The sequence below is a fragment of the Stegodyphus dumicola genome, chromosome X1, assembly GCF_044657685.1.
Source record: "Stegodyphus dumicola isolate Sdum_Otavi_A_Nest chromosome X1, ASM4465768v1".
NCBI classification, from domain to species: domain Eukaryota; kingdom Metazoa; phylum Arthropoda; class Arachnida; order Araneae; family Eresidae; genus Stegodyphus; species Stegodyphus dumicola.
This window is the reverse complement of record NC_140780.1, coordinates 142,676,248-142,691,843: the sequence shown is the minus strand read 5'-3', so window position 1 is coordinate 142,691,843 and position 15,596 is coordinate 142,676,248.

The window sequence follows — 15,596 nt, the reverse complement described above, 5'->3', positions numbered from 1 at the left end:
GACAACAGAATTTATTGCGTACAAAGTCAGCAAAATGCATAGCGCCGTACCTGATTCATGATACAGCAGTATTCATTACCAATAGCAAACTTGTTTGAGGATAAGTTCGAAAAAATGTTTTCTAGTTGTTACCTAAAATCGGTAAACAATAATCTTTGAAAGATTATTCGATTATATCGTTACTAATATGGTAAAAATTTGAAAAGCAATCAGAAGCCGTATCTCTAGGGTCTTCACGTCACGATTTATTTTTATTTGTTCGAATATGATATTTATATCTCTCTTCCTACAAGTATGTATCTTCGTACGTATAAAGTATCAAAAATAATAAAAGTAATTAATAAATTTTCTCTAGTTGCCCTGAAAACTACATCTGAATATAAAGATAAGATAGACATCAGTAAATTGCTGTTGTTATTTGCTGATCATAATGGTAATCAACCGAACATGATCACATATACCGTCTTCAAAACTTTGATTTTTATCAAGTTTCATATAAATACTAGGTTTTTGTTAGTCACGTAATTTGACATCCTAAATTTAAGATGACATGAAATAATGACTAGTTCTGAATTAGCTCACTCAGGAAGTAAAATTTTCTCCTTCCCGTCAATATAGCATATTTATAGCTCCCAATGATGGCTATCACTAACTAAATATGTTATGGATTAGAACCCTATTGCACTCCATAAGTTTTTCCTTATTCGCTTTATGTGCATGCATGCTTGGTTGTGGAAGAAATTAAAAAGCCCTTTTTTTTTTTTTTTTTACTTAGGTTATTCGAATGTATATGCCAGACATTTATTTGTTGAACTGTAATTATAATTTGGAACGTGGTGCTAGAGCCGTTGGAGCCGAACCGAACGTCAGTTTGTTTAGAATTATAGAGTTTGATTACGCCAAACAGGAGAATGAAATTCCCTGACTTTTCCAGGTTTTCCAGGTGTGTTTCAAGAAAATTCCAGTCTATCTGCATAATGTATGTTGGCTGTGCTAAGAGGTAAATTAATTATGGTATTACTTGTATTGTGTAGCAAATTCACTTAATTATTCAATAAATCCCAGAGGACATTTATTCTTAATTATTCTTGGTATACTTTGATAATTTTGTTTAGTTTTTCACTTAAGAAACTTAATAAAATTTAAGATATATACATTGGATAACAAATGTATGTTTTATTTAATACTCATGATCATCACCAATTCAACACGAGGCTAATCCGGTCCTTATAAATCACAACACAATGCTAAATAGTTAGGTTAGATTTTAGGTAAATTTAATTTGCGTGAGGTATGTTCTTAAAAGGCACCTAACACTTGAAAACACAAATATAATTATAATAGTTTTTGTTTTCTCCACTGAAGATTGAGATTAGAATCTTCCCAATCTGGAATAAAATAAGGATTTTTTTGCAGACATTTTGCAGCTAAACGAAAGAAAGAAATCTAATTTAATAAATTGAGGTATTTTATATTAATTTCGCAGCATACATAAGGAAAAAATATGTGCATTAAATTTCGTGATGGTATGTCATCATACTGCTATAATTAATTCCAGGATTATGCCAGAGAAAATTTCCTGAAATTTGGAAATATTATTTACTAATAATAAATAAATTTAGAGGGAAGAAGCAACATTAAATTATATGAATAACATAAAAATAATTACTTAAAAATTGAATTATAATAATCAACGATATTTTAGCGAATATAGTTATATTACATGGCTAGCCTAGATGACTGATTACTATTTTTTTTATTTTACTGCAAAATGGCAAGGTATTTATTAAAAAGAAAAAAAAAAAAAAAAAAGGTTTAAAAAGATTTTGTGGTAAAATTCTAGTATACGGTAAGGCTTTGGGCACGATTTTGAAAATTGTCGCCAAGACCAAAATGACCCGTTTACTGCGCATCATGATGTCGCCAAATCTTATTATTATTCTAACCAAAGAACGTCTATGTAAAGAAGAAAAGGTTCCATACAAGTAAAATGCTATTACGCCGCTAGAATGCGGAGGGAAAATTTGCCAAGGGATTTGGCGACGGAACCTGGCGGCCAGAATTTCCCTCTCCGCGATGTGTACAGGAAATTGAGAAACACGTGTTAAGAAGAAACGCTCTTTGACAAAAAGAAAACTATGAAAATCCGTTTTTAAATTATTGCGAAAAATCCAAGAAGAAACGTTTTACCAAAGGGCGTTTCTTCTTGGATTTTTCGCAATAATTTTAAAAACGGATTTTCGTAGTTTTTTTTTTCTGAAAATAACTAATCCATGAATTAATTTACTTGAACCAAAAAATATTTTCTTTTCCTTTAGAGTTTAACCACTTGCGCTAAGACTAAACTTCACGGTTGCGGTGCCATGCGCTACAATATAACAAGCGGTAAAGTGTCTCATTTACGCCGCTCCGCATCTGCGAGTGCAATCCAGAGCTGTAACTCGAGAAATAAACAATCTCGTTGTTAGGCGACGTGTGCACCACGTTATTTTCATTTTTGCGATAAATGCTTATCAACGTGGTGTTCACGTCGCTCGCGGTTTGAGACAAAAGCATCTCGACGTGCGTGGCACGTCTTTTTAGCGCAAGTGGTTAAAGAAATTTTAAACGATATTCATTTTATGAACTCTTGATAACGTGACCTTCGAACTTCGACACCGGTTTCGAGCTTTGGCGACAGATATATCAGACATGCACAGCTGTTTCCCTCTATGATGGAACGGAGCCACAGCCACGTCTGTTGCAGAGAGGTTTTCCTTCTTTACAATACATATTCTTTGATTCTAACCTCCATGGTACCGTATACTAGGATTAAACCCATTTTGTTTTATACGAGAACAGGTACTTTCTTTAATTCATGCACTGCACATGCAATTCTCGAGAATACTGGAAACCAAAACTTGCGGGAAAGTTGCTTTGCCTTTCTAAAAGACAATCAAATTGGAGCTGCGAAAATTGGCTCTATGCCAGCTACCCGAATGACACTCACGTGATACATAATTCGCCAAAAAGTTATCTCTTCCGACGTCGGCGCAAAAATCGCTTTTTTTGGCGGGATCGTTGTATGAACTTCCCTGACTTTTCCAGATTTTGACAAAAATACTTAAATTCCCTGACTTTTCCCTGAATATTATGGTCAATTTTCGAATTCCCTGACTTTTCCCGGTTCTCCCGGTTTTCCAGGTAGCGTGGCAACCCTGGCCAAAGCAGGTGAATTAGGAAAACACCAAATTCGGTCATGCATCCAACTCGTTATCGAGGCTTGAACTCCGGATGAACTACCAGTGTTCGGTGGCTCGCTTGCTAGAATTGCGTTAGGCTCTTTGAATGTAGCAAAGCCACAAGGGTTACCTTCTTAAGATGGCAGGCCTTCGTGGAGTCATTTTCTGAAGGCTTAGATTAGGTTATTATGGCAAAGCACAGTAGGATGCCTTCATGTTGAACTTTCTTAGAGAAATTGACAACCCATACACGTTACACATACAGAAAATTATGAAAACGTCCATGCAGCCGGCCCGTTAAGCCTTGATTCGAATCCAGGTCGAAACTACCAGTGTTCAGCGATTTAATTCCTCTACCGCGGGAGGGCCTAATTGCTGAAGGGAACTGGCTTGTATTCATGTTACACACGGTGAAAACAAACAATGTAACCAGCTGATTCGTCTGGCATCGAACCCAAACCAGTTCGAACTTCCAGTATTCAGTAGTTTTAACCACTCGGCCACTGGTGGCGTGTGGTAGGAGCCACAGATAATGTACTGAGTAGCAAAAATCCCTAATAGTGGCCCTGGTTACTAGTAGGATTGTAAGTATATTGGTAATCATCCAATCTACAGCAAGGAAATTTCGGAGCTTAATTGTAAAGTCAAATGCGACACTCCGATAAACGTGGTATATGTAGAGATGGAAAAATTTATTATTTAAAATACTTGTATTTATTAGTAAACATTTTATAAAATTTATTCTTAATTTAGCGTTTAAGAATTCTAAGAGAGTTATCTGAGTATTTTTTCCTCCTTTGGTAATCCAATAAAATTGAGTAAATTTATGTTCTGTAATATCTTTGCGTGTTATATACATAGTTTTTTTTTTTTTTTTTTTTTCTTTCAAAGTTAGACAAGTTTACACAAACAATACAGGTCGAAAAAGGAGCTGGTCTGCGCCCGATGAGCCTGTCGGCAGCGTCGCAAAGCGTAATTTGACTAACGAAAAGATCATGTTTTGGATCTGGTGAGATTGCCGTGGTATTATCCATAAAAATGAATCTCTCCATTAGTCGCACTATGCATCACATAAACGTCAGCTGTGCGCCGCATGAGCTGACTCAAGCAGATAAGGTCAGACGTGTTCGAGCCTGTACTATTCTTCTCGAATATCAACGCAAAGTTAAAGTTCTGGACCAGATAGTCACTTGTGTTGAAAAATAAATTTATTTCAACAACATAGGCCAAAAATTAGTTGATCTGCGCCCGTGAGTCCGTCAGCAGCATCGTAAAGCGTAATTTGACTAACAAAAAGATCATTCTTTTGTATTTGGTGGGATTGCCGTGGTATTAATCACAAATAGTATAAGGGAAAAGGTAAAACCCTTGACAGTAAAGGATACAACGAGATGCTAGTGCATGTTGACGCTGCTATCAAGGAAAAGAGTCGAATTGAGTTCCGGCGCAGAAAGGTAACGTTCCATCAAGATAATACCATACGTGTCTGCATCGCACGTTCGGACTTTCAGCTACATCTTGCAGGTCCTATCTTCACTTCTGCACAAGACGTCCGAAATGAGGTTGACCTGTGTTTGGACTCGGGCCACCAAGTTTCCGACCCGAAGGTTTTGAAAAACTACCAAAAAATTGGCAGAAAAGCATAGATTTTTGGTAGTGATTACTATCCGCACTAAAGGTACCGACTGCTTTTTTTTTCATAACTTTATGAAGAACGTTCGTGCTTAAAATTTTCGTTACAACCATTAAATTCTGTAATTTATGAATTCATTCCCACTTCTCATGTATTTATCAACTACTCTTTATGAACCTGATATTCCTACAATTATCAGCTGTACTTTATAAATCTGATATGTAGAAACGCAATTTGATTTTATGCATTTCAGTATCAAGTGAAATCTTTAAACTAATCGTTCATTATAACACTTTATGTTGTTTTCATTCAAAGCTGAACTCAGATAATGTGCCGAGGTTGAACTACCAGTAATAGGCGACTTTAGCGCTTGCCTGCTAGAATTTAGAGAGGAACTGAGTGCTAGAATTGGGTTAGGCTCTTTGAATATAGCAAAGCCACGAGGTGGCAGATAGCAGATGCTTTCGTGGAGGAAGTTTCTGAAGGCTTAGTTTAGTTTATAGCAAAGCTCCCCATACACGTTACACACGGGGAAGATTATGAAAACGTCCATGTAGCCAGCCCGTTCGCCTTGATTCGAACCCAGGTCGGAACTACCAGTGTTCAGCGATTTAACCGCTCGGCCGCGGGTGAGCCTAATTGCTGAAGGAAACTGGGTCGTATTCATGTTGCACAACAGGAAAACAAACCATGCAGCCAGCTGGTTCGCCTGGGATCGAACCGAAACCAGGTCGAACTTCCAGTAATCAATATTCTTAACCACTCAGCCACTGGCGGCGCGTGGCAGAAGTAAGAGCCACAGATATTATAGTGAGCAGCAAAAACCTCTAATACTGGCTCTGGTTACTAGTAGAATTATATATTGGTAATAATCCAATCTACAGCAATGAAATTTCGGAGCATAATTGTGAAGTTAAATACGACACTCCGATAAACGTGATAAAGATGAAAAATTTTTTAAAAAAGGAAACTTACTATGCAAATACATGTATTCATTAGTAAACATTTTATAAAATTTATTCTTAATTTAGCGTTTATGAATTCTCAGAGAATTATCTCATCGAATTATTTTTTTCTCCTCTGGTAATCCAATATAATTGAGTAAATTTATGTGCTGTTAATATCTTTGCCTGTTATGTACATAGTTTTTTTTTTTTTTTTTCCCCATTCAAAGTTAGATAAAACTGAACGTACGTTACACTGAAATTACTTTGTCTAGAAAGTAAGCGCTTGAGTAGAAACAGATGTTGGGTTTTATTTTTAGAAGACATGAGATCGCTTTCTGTAAAGTAATGTTATAAAATTTTGAATTTGAAATAATCGTACTTCGTTTTTAGTAGCGCAGAATGATAAAGATTTAATGAGAATATCGCAAAGCATCTTTTTAGAGACGCTGTTATAATTTTGCTATTTTATTTTTTTATGGTAGGTCAAGGAAAAAGGCAGGCTGCTAAATACGGTAACAGCACATTACTCTGTTTCATATATAGCGAATCCGCTCTGAAATGAGGCACGAAGCGGTAAAGTAGCTGAACACCAGTAGTTCGGTCCGAGTTTCGAATCCCGCGAAGGGACTGGTTGCGCTTTCGTGGTTTTACCCTGTGTAACGTGTCTAGGAGCCAATTTCCCTTAGAAAGTCTTCCACGAAGGCATCCTTTCCCTTAGGCAGATAGATCGTACCGGTGTTTATGTTATCAACAGTACTGGTTATTTTCAAAAATGATCATCCTAGAAAGGTGATTGCCAAAAAGTATTCACTTCGCATATTTATACGTTATGCATGAATATACTCTTTTTAGTCAATCTAATATATATAAATTACTAATGCTTTAAAAAAATTCAATTTTCAATATTCTGTTTCCTATTTGTTCCTGTTCAATGAAACAGATTCATACACAGCAAATCCAAATGCATCGCTACAGGAAGATGATAAACCAGCACAGTACGTAATTACAGTTACATCCGGAAAAGAGTAGATATACATATAAATACATAATATATATATTCCTGGTATACAACGATATACAATATATATATATATATATATATATATTATCGTTTTTTAGGATGTATCTATAATATGTATCATTTTACTTTATTAAAATATAATATTCAATTTTGTAATTTAGGAATTTCATCTCCCTTATCATGTATTATCAGCTTGTACTTTATAAACCTGATACCCCTTCAATTATCAGCTGTATTTTATAAACCTGAAACATAGAAACGCAATTTGATTTTATGCATTTCAGTATCAAGTGAAATATTGAAACTGATTGTTCATTATAACACTTTATGTATTCATTCAAAGCGGATCTCAGATAATGTGTCGCAAATTATTTCCACACTAAGTTTTTTGTGCAAATAATACGTCCTGCTAGTGTTTTTGTAATAAAATGCATGTTATTAATTGATTTCGAATTTTCGTTGCATCTTGATATTGCTGCCAAAAGATATTCAATCAACAATAGTATCTTTTACTACGTTTATGTGTGTGGATACATAGACCATTTCTCTGTGTACTAGAAAAATTTGATAATGATTTATCCACTTTTGAAGTAAAAAAATAATAGTTAGGAGTGTTATACGATTTTATAATACAAGTAAAAAATATATATAAAGCTCTGGAAAGTGCTAACACATATTTATGGAATATTATGGATGGTAATTTATGAAATATTATGGATGGATGAGTAAATGGAATATTATGTGCGTGCTATATATGTATACACATATCATCAAGTATAAAATCATTTATATATAATTTTTATGTCGCGATGAAATTTGTTTTCTTCCACAAAATAACGGCAAATTATGAAACAATACGCAACATTGAAAAGCGTGATGAACAAAATTAGGGAAAAGAAATAGCGACTGCTGCACGTATCTCACAGATATCTTTCATTCAACACAAAAGTGAAAAGTTCTATTCCTGTTCAAAACATACCCTGCAGTCTGAGTCACAGACGGAAGAAATGACAGCAGGTCTTTTGTTCAACTGAGGGGATGTGTTTAAGTGTTTTATGGCTTACTCACTTTCCCGCCAAACGAGTACAGAGGAAGGAAGCGTCGTTGCCATAGTAACCAGGCTGTAGGTAGTCTTACAGATTTGAGTCTTTATCGCTCAACGTTCGTAGCGCCATCTGTTATTAAAAATCGACATGAGAAAGGGGTATTAAACGCTCTTAAGATATTATACCACACATTTTTATACTTTGTGTAATGCACTCATAACTGAAATATTAAAAGTGCAATATATAATTGCAGCTAGCCAAAATTTTATAAACTAGAAATTGGCTCCCATTAAGTTAAAGTTGTTAATAACTGCACCAAGGGAAGGAATGCAATTTTATTTCTTTGTCTGTATTTGGTTTCATTTTCATATAGAAAGAGTTAAAAATAGATTACCTAGGTAACAAAATTTAAACACACATTTTCAGTAAAAATTACAGAATAACAGATTTTGTTTCCCTGAAGACACAACACCTCGCTATTCCAGCTATGATACAGACTGCATACTGTCATAGAGAAATTCCTTTCTTAAACAGGGAATTCATATACTTTAATCTGTTTTTACACAAGTACTGTTTATGACTAATCCATGATCCAGGAGTAAAATACTTTATAGTACACCCATCTAAATTTTTATTATTTCCGGTCATCTGTATAGACCGTTTACCTATCACAACTAAACTCCCAATCTGCATTCCACATAACTCATACCATTCTTCAAGTCATATTTCTTAGTCTATCATTTTTAATACGGCAGGTACTTGCTGAGCGCAGACTTGTAAAGCGTGATTTCGCGTATAGCAGTACCTTAAAGGATCCCATTTTATTTGTCCACTGCTAGAATTTCATTCATACGTGGTGCAACATTCATCCATCAACACCGGAAAAAATTTATCTGCTACTTTAAACAATTTCCATCGACTGAAAATGAAGTCCGAAAAATCTTACAAATTTCAAAAGCAATCGATGCCGAAGAATTTTCACATATGGAAGACAGAGAAGTCAAACAATGAATCAGAAAATTACAAAAGAAGAATTGGGGTCTTATAAAACCCCTTGATAATAAAAGCACTCATTATGAAGAAGAGCTTTTAACTGAAGATAAGATGAAGAAATTGTTAAATAACACAAAAAGTAATGTCTGATCTTCTAGCGAAGAATTACCCAATTAAAGAAAAGACATGTGCTCTTTACAGCGGCACGCATACAGTTGCATCAATCATTCTTATAAGCAAAAGACATCAGCTTTCTCAAAAAATATTTCTGTCATGCATTTGCCAAGAGAACGGAAAGAAGTCCAAAAGAAGCTTTCAGAGTGCTTTGCAAAACAAAGTGGAAAGTTATTCTGCAGAATCTTACTTCGATAATAATAAAATATCTCTGATTTGATTTCAAAACGAATTTTTATTTGTGAAATAAATTTTAAATAGATCTTCGCAAATAGGTTCATAAAACTTCCCAATATGCCAAAATAGTTCAGATTAAGGGAAAAATTTAATAAAGTATGCTTAAAACAACTAATAAAGAGCACATTTTGAGCAGCCTTAACAGAAAACAATCTGGCCCCACTAACTTTCATTACGAGTACTCATTAAATTTTTATTTACATTTCTTTTTTGTTCAACATTTAACTTTCAATGGTTTTAAGAGAAACAGCACTTCATAGAGAGACTAAATTCGGAAAAAACTGAAACAAAATTGGTTTATACACAGGCAGAGTAATTACACTGACCTGTTGGGAAGAGAAGACCCCGTTAGACAAGGAAAATATTAGGCCAGACAGAGAGGAAAATGCTTAGCCTCCTCCTCGTAATACGAAAGGACGCCACTTGGGAAAAAATTACACTACAGCAGTAATTTTGAAACCAGTAAGAAGCAACAGAACTCTAACAAATCTCAGACTTCTGATAATTATAGTGTGATTAACAGTTCAACCTCACTTCGAATATTACAATACAATATAAAGAAAGAACCAATTCAAACACTTGAATATGGAATTCAAAACCTAAGAAATTAATGCACAGACGCTACCCTAAACATTAAAACATAATGTGAAGCGTTCACGTAAAATAAATAAGTAGTAAAACTCCAATATAAAGCAACATGTGAAAAGGGACCTACAAATTATAACATTCAAGCATTTCTAGTGAAAATAAAGTTAATATAAAACAAGAATTACCAGCCACAGATGTCTTTTTGTTCTGCACTATTTCTCTGTTTCTTTTCTTTCATGATATCATGTTCTGCAATCCAAGAGTGCACAAAAATGATGACAAATTACACTAGAAGAGGCCATGGGGAGGGAAGGAATCATTAGATTTTAACTACTTTGAAATTAAAGAATATCTATACACAAAGAGAAATATCTAATATTGTTTCTTAACAAATAAAACTTCAAAAGTAGCCTTCTTTGTTTTAAATTCCAGCCATGTGCTACATTGTTACTAAAATCATGATTGCAGTCGATAGAAAAGCAAATGATTTTCCTAATACGACAGAAGTACAGTAAGCGAAAGAGGTTTTTAATGTATGGGTACAACATGAACAATAAAAGAAAAAAAAATTATACAGTTATTACAGATACACAGAATAAAAGGGATAATAATCTTCGAGAAAAGTAAATAATTTAAGCGCTGGTACAAAGATGGCACCGAAAGTCAATAAGCAGGTAATTTTAAATGACAAATAAACAAAATAAACTTTACTGTTATTTTTGAAGCAGGTGTTATATATTAAACTATCTTAATTCACACACAGAATTTCTGACATAACAGATAAAAAAAAGAGTAAGAATCAAACTCGCAATATATTGACATTAAAAGAGCTATACAAATATACTTTTTTTTTTTTTTTTTTTTTTTTTTTTTTAAGAAAGGGCTCAAAAACACCATTCTACAAACAGATTTCGAAAAACATCTTGGAAACAAAAGTCATAAACCATAAAATAAATATTTCATTCAGAATTTTAACGCAAGAACCGTTTCTAATTTTAAGTTCTTTACTTAGGTACACTCATCCATGAGACAGGACAGCTTAGTCCAATGTACAAGAAATTATCCTGTAATATTACCACGTCACTTTAATGAAATTATAGCAATATTTCACAAAGGAAAGAACATATTGTCTAGCTGCCCGGGTTCGAGCCCAGCTTTAATACAGCAAGCCAAAACACATCAAATGCCATTGAATGATATACCATTTTGAAATGTTCCAAAAAATTTAAATAAAATTTCGTGAATGAGCTATTGCAATTACCTATGTACTAAAATTTTGACCAAAAATTCAACAAAACTAAGATACTCTTTTTTTTCTTTCGAAGGAATCAAAATCATATACTAATGTAGGGATGGTCAACTTATTGTACTATGAAACCAAAACATAGGAATGAAATTTTGTCAGCTATGTGAGATGTCCAGTACCGAGAAATTCCGTAAATTGTAGAATAGAACGCTTCAAATACTTGACTTTTAGGCTTGAAGCAGGTGTTCTATATTAAACTGTCTTAACTCACATACAGAATTAGTAATATAATAGCTCAAAATATTGTAAGAACCAAACACGCATTATATAAATATTTTTAAAAAAATGTACATACATTTATTAGTGTTACGAGGGTTTATTCTGAAATATTATAATGTCACTTTCAGTGAAATGATAGAAATTTTCACTCAGGGAAGGGACATTCTGTCTGGCTGCCTGGGTTCCATCCCAGCTTCTGTTACAAAAGTTTGATAGAAGAATTTTAAGAATCCAGAAACGAAACTCATGAAGAAATTACAGACCATAATTGGTTCTATGATTTAGTCATTCTTACTGACATAATAACTAAAATCTTAAAATTGAGCAGGGAAGAGAACTAAAGTCTTTGAATTTAAGGTTACTTTAAATTCATTTTAAATCAAAATTAATTTTGTAAAAATATTACACAAATATAAGGAATATACATTTTTACCATAATGCAATGTACATTTTGCCACTGAAAATCTGGAGAACTAAAGCGTGAAATATAAGAAAACTGAAACAAACATTTGGAAAATCTCATCGAGCTTAAATTAGTTTCTAAATTAGATGTTTTGAGTGTATTTAAAATTAGGCCAACTACTACATTCACTTCAAACCCATTACATAAGACTAGTATTTAAGAAATGTGGTAAAATATTGCAAATATGTTAACAATTCTACTGATCTAGAAATAGAAATAACTGGTTTTCATCCTAATTAAGATGAAGAATATCACAAAAAACCATTTGAATAGTCCTAGATCAGAAAATCATGAACTGTTAAACTTTTAAAAAGATAAATTCCTGCTTTCGATCTACTTAAAAATGTGAAAGAGGATTTTCAACAACAAACTTGTTAAAATCAATGTTCAGATACAGAATAACAAACAAACATCCGGACGACTGCATGGATTAAGCCATAACATCGCATGTACCAGAAGGAGAATAAAAACTCTCAGAAGAAATGCAATGTTAAATTTCACATTAAAATATGATTTTCCTGTATTTAAATTTCATCTTGCTGAATTTTTTTGTAAATAATACAAAGAGTATACCTTTTCTTTAAGATATTATACCACACATTTTTATACTTTGTGTAATGCACTCATAACTGAAATATTAAAAGTGCAATATATAATTGCAGCAAGCCAAAATTTTACAAACTTAAAATTGGCTCCCATTAAGTTAAAGTGTTAATAACTGCACCAAGGGAAGGAAAGCAATTTTATTTCTTTGTCTGTATTTGGTTTCATTTTCATATAGAAAGAGTTAAAAATAGGTTACCTAGGTAACAAAATTTAAACACACATTTTCAGTAAAAATTACAGAATAACAGATTTTGTTTCCCTGAAGACACAACACCTTGCTATTCCAGCTATGATACAGACTGCATACTGTCATAGAAAAATTCCTTTCTTAAACAGGGAATTCATATACTTTAATCTGTTTTTACACAAGTACTGTTTACGACTAATCCATGGTCCAGGAGTAAAATACTTTATAGTACACCCATCTAAATTTTTATTTTATCCGGTCATCTGTATAGACTGTTTACCTCTTACGACTAAACTCCCAATCTGCATTCCACATAACTCATACAATTCTTCAAGTCATAATTCGTAGTCTATCATTTTTAATACGGCAGGTACTTGCTGAGCGCAGACTTGTAAAGCGTGATTTCGCGTATAACAGTACCTTAAAGGATCCCATTTTATTTGTCCACTGCTAGAATTTCATTCATACGTGGTGCAACATTCATCCATCAACACCGGAAAGAATTTATCTGCTATTTTAAACAATTTCCATCGACTGAAAATGAAGTCCGAAAAGTCTTACAAATTTCAAAAGCAATTGATGCCGAAGAATTTTCACATATCGAAGACAGAGAAGTCAAACAATGAATCAGAAAATTACAAAAGAAGAATTGGGGTCTTATAAAACCCCTTGATAATAAAAGTGCTAATTATGAAGAAGAGCTTTTAACTGAAGATAAGATGAAGAAATTGTTAAATAACACAAAACGTAATGTCTGATCTTCTAGCGAAGACTTACCCAATTAAAGAAAAGACATGCGCTTTTTACAGCGGCACGCATACAGTTGCATCAATCATTCTTATAAGCAAAAGACATCAGCTTTCTCAAAAAATATTTCTGTCATGCATTTGCCAAGAGAACGGAAAGAAGTCCAAAAGAAACTTTCAGAGTGTTTTGCAAAACAAAGTGGAAAGTTATTCTGCAGAATTTTACTTCGATAATAATTAAACATCTCTGATTTGATTTCAAAATGAATTTTTATTTGTGAAATCAATTTTAAATAGATCTTTGCAAATAGGTTCATAAAACTTCCCAATATGCCAAAATAGTTCAGATTAAGGGAAAAATTTAATAAAGTATGCTTAAAACAACTAATAAAAAGCACATTTTGAGCAGCCTTAACAGAAAACAATCTGGCCCCACTAACTTTCATTACGAGTACTCATTAAATTTTTATTTACATTTCTTTTTTGTTTAACATTTAACTTTCAATGGTTTAAAGAGAAACAGCACTTGATAGAGAGACTCTAAATTCGGAAAAAACTGAAACAAAATTGGTTTATACACAGGTAGAGTAATTACACTGACCTGTTGGGAAGAGAAGACCCCGTTAGACAAGGAAAATATTAGGCCAGACAGAGAGGAAAATGCTTAGCCTCCTCCTCGTAATGTGAAAGGAGGCCACTTGGGAAAAACTTACACTACAGTAGTAATTTTGAAACCACTAAGAAGCAACAGAACTCTAACAAATCTCAGACTTCTGATAATTATAGTGTGATTAACAGTTCAACCTCACTTCGAATATTACAATACAATATAAAGAAAGAACCAATTCAGACACTTCAATATGGAATTCAAAACCTAAGAAATTAATGCACAGACGCTACCCTAAACATTAAAACATAATGTGAAGCGTTCACGTAAAATAAATAAGTAGTAAAACTCCAATATAGAGCAACATGTGAAAAGGGAGCTACAAATTATAACATTCAAGCATTTCTAGTGAAAATAAAGTTAATATAAAACAAGAATTACCACCCACAGATGTCTTTTTGCTCTGCACTATTTCTCCGTTCTTTTCATCTTCATTCCTTTTCTTTCATGATATCATGTTCTGCAATCCAAGAGTGCACAAAAATGATGACAAATTACACTAGAAGAGGCCAAGGGGGGAAGGAATCATTAGATTTTAACTACTTTGAAATTAAAGAATAATTATACACAAAGAGAAATATCTAATATTGTTTCTTAATATATAAAACTTCAAAAGTAGCCTTCTTTGTTTTAAACTCCAGCAATGTGCTACATTTTGATCCTAGTATCCGGTGCACACGAGATTTGGCTATTTTTGGCGACTTTATGATGAGCAGTAAAAACGGGACATATACGATGAGTAGTAAACGGGTCATTCAAAGAATATATACAGTTAAATATAGTATATATTATGTATATACACACACATGGTATATAGTGTATAGTTTAAAGACGTTCTTTGGATCATTTTTGATGTTGGCGAAAATTTTCAAAATCGCGCCAAGGCTGCACCGTATACTAGGATTTTACCCTAAAATCATTACTGCAGTCGATAGAAAAGCAAATGATTTTCCTAATACTACTTAAGTACAGTAAGCGAATGGGGTTTTTAATGTATGGGTAGAACATGAACAATGAAAGAAAAAAAATTATACAGTTATTACGGATACCGGATACACACAATAAATGGGATAATGATCTTCAAGAAGAGTAAATAATTTCGACGATGGTAGAAAGATGGCATCGAAAGACAATAAGCAGGTAATTTTAAATGACAAATAAACAAAGTAAACTTTACTCTTATTTTTGAAGCAGGTGTTATATATTAAACTACGTTAATTCACACACACAATCAGTGACATTTTGGAAAGTTAAGTCATATACCTTAAAAGAAGTATTTCAATCAGAATTTAAACGTAAGAAAAGTTTCTAATTTTAAGTTCTTTACCTAGGTACTGTCATCCATGAGAGGTGACAGCTTAGCCCAATGTACGAGGGTTTATCCTGAAATATTACCCGGTCACTTTCAACGAAATGGTAGCAATATTTCACCGAGGAAAAGAACATGCCTAGCTGACCGGATTCCACCCCGACTTACATACAGCAAGCCAAAGCATATCAAATGCCGTTTTTCCAAGACGATGTTGTCCGCTTTTTCCCAAA